The sequence below is a fragment of the Lepidochelys olivacea genome, assembly GCF_965140295.1.
Source record: "Lepidochelys olivacea isolate rLepOli2 genome assembly, chromosome: 2".
Classification (NCBI taxonomy): Eukaryota; Metazoa; Chordata; order Testudines; family Cheloniidae; genus Lepidochelys; species Lepidochelys olivacea.
This window is the reverse complement of record NC_140412.1, coordinates 160,895,059-160,899,032: the sequence shown is the minus strand read 5'-3', so window position 1 is coordinate 160,899,032 and position 3,974 is coordinate 160,895,059. Positions and strand designations below refer to the sequence as shown.

The following is a 3,974-nucleotide window of genomic DNA, read 5'->3' as shown; positions in this document are numbered from 1 at the left end:
GTTTTGAATACTATATCAGAGGTGCAGAAAGCTGTTCCGATTAACTTGAACGGAAATATCCACAAAGTAGACCAAAGGTTAAATAACAACTTGAAGCATGTTGAATGGAACGTAGGGAATCACATTTTTTTCAAGTATTTCTCAGAGAAAAATCATCCTCTGAGTCCTAGATGGGTTGGGCCAGTAACCATTCTCAATAAAACCAGCCCAACAACTTACCTGCTGGAGTTAAAGTCTGGAACACACCGAGTTCAAAAGTGGCTTCATAGCTCACAACTAAAAGCATGGAAAGGAAACAACCATGCTGATCCCTCTGAAAGAGAAAGTAAAAAGAAAAGTGATCAAAAAACACCTTGAATTAATGATTAACACTCTCATGTCTTTCCTTTCACAGGTACCATAGGAAGCATGAGTGCTACTGGAAAACTTCTATTGTATATAGTTACAACATGGCCATACCTGTGGGCCAGTCAAGGTTTAACCATCAAAGAGAATGAACACTGGTTCTGTAAAGTCAATGAGAACCTAATTTACAAATGGAAGGTTCCCATTTTTGAATACAACGAATATGATCAAGAGGATACAAAAGGACAGGAAGAAAGAATATACACCCAAGAGGATTTTGAAGATGAGGACTATAATGAAGATTATGAGGAGGAATATGTTGATGGTTACAAGAATCATAAAGGAAGTGTTCAAAAGATATCTGAAGTAAATCAAATGAGACCAAGGGTACCACTTGAGACCCCTACAAAGCCATTTCCAGAGTAAGGCCAGATGAAACGACAAGCTAAGTGCCACCAAGGGTACGCATACCCTTTAGATTTGGAATGGGGAGGGGACGAAAAGATGTGCCCGTAACTAAAGTTCCTCCCACACCTGCATATTGGATCATACCTGAGGATGTAATGATTGGCTTGGCCACTATCTATGCATATGTGGCAGAGGGATACTGTTACTTGGTAATAAAGGAAATTAAAATAACAATTCATTGGTATCATTCACTCTGCATGGCAACCGAGTGCATGACCCAACAATGAATCCAACGGGGCAGCTGAAGTATATCAAAAAGTTATCCTATGGATGTGGTTGGATGTTGGATTCATCCCTTTTTTTAGGCTGCTCACAGGATGTAAAAGATTGGGATTCATCCAAATGCCTAAATCTTAAAATTAATACACCTTCTACAACAACTCCAGGACTCATAAACATCACTGCCATTTTGCACCATCATAATCTCTCATCTACCTCAGTCAAACTGTATATCCTCTGCATGATCATGAATATTTAATTATGAATCTGTCCTGTCAAATTTGCAGAAAACAATGTTCTATCTCATTACATGGTTTTATTTCATCCAAGTTTTGTAAGTTAGGCGATTCAATAATATACCATAACATTACTTGCATGGACACTTTTATGTTCAATGTTAGCACTTTGCACTCCAGACAATGGACAGTTAAAGGCCCATTTCAAGTAGAAACATTGTTTAAGCTAACTATTGCTCTGCCTCTGCAAGTTAGCTATGTGGGACCTTTTGTTATTAAAAAGGATGTGGCAAGAGTCATGATGATAGAGCCTCAATTTGCTCTAAAGAAAATTATGTCTATCCAACTTTCCATCATTCCACTGCACCTGCCTTGTGCACCTTACGTGACACCTCTGCTAATGGGATGGAGGGCATGGTTACAAGGGATTTTGCCACCCTCCACACAACAGAGGAAGCGAAGGGATGTTGTAGTAAAGGTACTTGTGGGTGTAGGGGCTGGTCTCAGCGTAATTAATGCAGTGGATCAGAACTTCCTCACCAAGAGAATAGGGGATCTAGGACATGACGTTTCCATCTTGTCAGAGCCCTGTCATTGGCATTGATGGTGCTGAATTTAATATTGTAAACATCCTTCCCTGCTGGTTAGATATACAGGAACAGGATCATCTGCAAGTATTGGGAGCTCTTGGCATCCTTCCCTTCAAACCTGTCCAAGGCATTTGCCTGTGTGGAAACCCAGCAATGGCTGTTAAGTGTAGCAAAATCAATTGTGCAAGATGGCCTAAATGGAGACATGCCCTTGGAGTTAAAAGAGAATCATCGGAAGTAACTCCAATGAGTTTGAAATAAATCATCAGAGGTGGTGGAAACTCGTTCATTTTACATATTTCCCCCACAATGAACCTATCATAGCACTCGTACTTACATTGAAGTCAGCAACCGAGGAGACCATCAACCCTCTGGTTCCATTAGGACGCTTCACCAATCAATCCCTACTGCTGCCAATCGATGATTGCAAATGGGTACATCTCAAAGGCAAAGAATATAAGCCAATTAACCTACAAGCCTGTACCGAGCAGAAGGGGTTGGGGTACACTTGTACATCTGGAATATGGGAAGAAGCCCATGTGTGCCTAAACTCCAGTCAGGGCCATGTAATTATGAATTGCACCAGCACTCCCTTAATAACCAGTCCGCCACAGTGCAAGTAGATAAACATTGTTTATGCATAAGAAGTTTGTGTCCGGTATTTACTGTAAATAGATTCTATAAAATTGTTAATAATTTCACTGTAAATATATGTTCATGCCAAATGTTTAGTTTAAGGGGTTGTGACATAAATGTCACCTTGCATGATTTAGAGTCGGAGGTTATTCAATCAGAATATCGTTTGTATGACTAAATTGAGCCCATACATATTGGAGCTGACCTAGAAGCAATCAGAAGGTTATTACATCATAAACAGCTCACGTATTACATCAACGATTTAAGGACAGAAGATCTTAAGACCCTCCTTACAGTCCATCATTCTGTAGCTAATATAAAGCGAATCCTTAAGAAGGTAAAGGAGGAAACTTCACCACCATGCTGGTGGGAAGGTATTTTTAGTACAGATGCAGGTGAGACACATGCTGTTTGGTTCATAATGCTTCACCTGATCATGGTACTTTTAATAATTCAATTTCTTCGGATCTTCTATGTAATTATATTAAATGTTTGTCTGTGCAGGCTCAAGAAAGCTAAGAAAATATCTAAACAAACCCCTTTTGATATTTCAGCACTTAACGCTCTGATATAACAGCTTGTCTTAAAATACACGCCTATCCTCTTTTGTATTTTATACATAATGTTTTTTGCTAATATGTATAATAATGGGGTGGTTATTGTGATTGTTAATCTCAAATACCACCAAGGAGGGGATATGTTAGGTATAAATAAGTAAAGAATGTTGGTACTTTTCAATGTGTTCAATTTGCTGTCTTAATTGTATTTATGAGGTAATGTTATGTGAATCACTGTTTTTAATTAAATCCAACATGGAGTATATGAACTGTGACCCTTAGATTCCATCTTTGAAAGCTGACTTGTTTACAGTTAAGACGCTGGATTCCCCTGGCTCAAACCGGACAGAACCAGCTTTTCCTGCCAGAGCCAGCCCCCAACATTCCATTCCCTCAGAACTTTTCCCATCACAGAGACTATATGAGATCTTGTTCAGTGCCTGCACGGGACTGTCCATTCCACTGGCAGCGCGTGTACGGTCAGGTCTTCCCAACTCTCCAGAACCAGTGAGAAGAACACCATCCATCCTGTAGCGAGACTGAAGAAGGAGAGGCCTATCATCACCATCCCCACCACAGCAAATCCATCTTACCTGTGAAGGGTCCTGCTGCTTTCCTGTGATCAGCATCCCAGACGGTCTCTCCGCCTGTGACGAAGTCCATCAGTTGTCGGGACTCCCCAGTGGTCCTCTTCAAAGGCTTCCAATTAGCCAGAGAGAACATAAGAACATAAGAATGGCCATACTGGGTCAGACCAAAGGTCCATCCAGCCCAGTATCCTGTCTACCGACAGTAGCCAATGCCAGGTGCTCCAGAGGGAGTGAACCTAACAGGTAATGATCTAGTGATCTCTCTCCTGCCATCCGTCTCCACCCTCTGACAAACAGAGGCTAGGGACACCATTCCTTACCCATCCTGGCTAA

The 3,974-nt window shown here is 40.9% G+C and overlaps 1 long non-coding RNA gene across 1 annotated transcript; it reads right to left on the bottom strand.

Annotated features, from left to right (window-relative positions):
* Positions 1-216: 216 nt before the first annotated feature.
* On the bottom strand, positions 217-3,749 carry LOC311517312. Its single transcript, XR_014710658.1, has 3 exons — positions 3,645-3,749; positions 2,196-2,298; positions 217-313 (listed from the first exon to the last, which is right to left on the bottom strand). It is a non-coding gene; the product is annotated as an uncharacterized lncRNA (long non-coding RNA).
* Between the last annotated feature and the right edge of the window lie 225 nt (positions 3,750-3,974).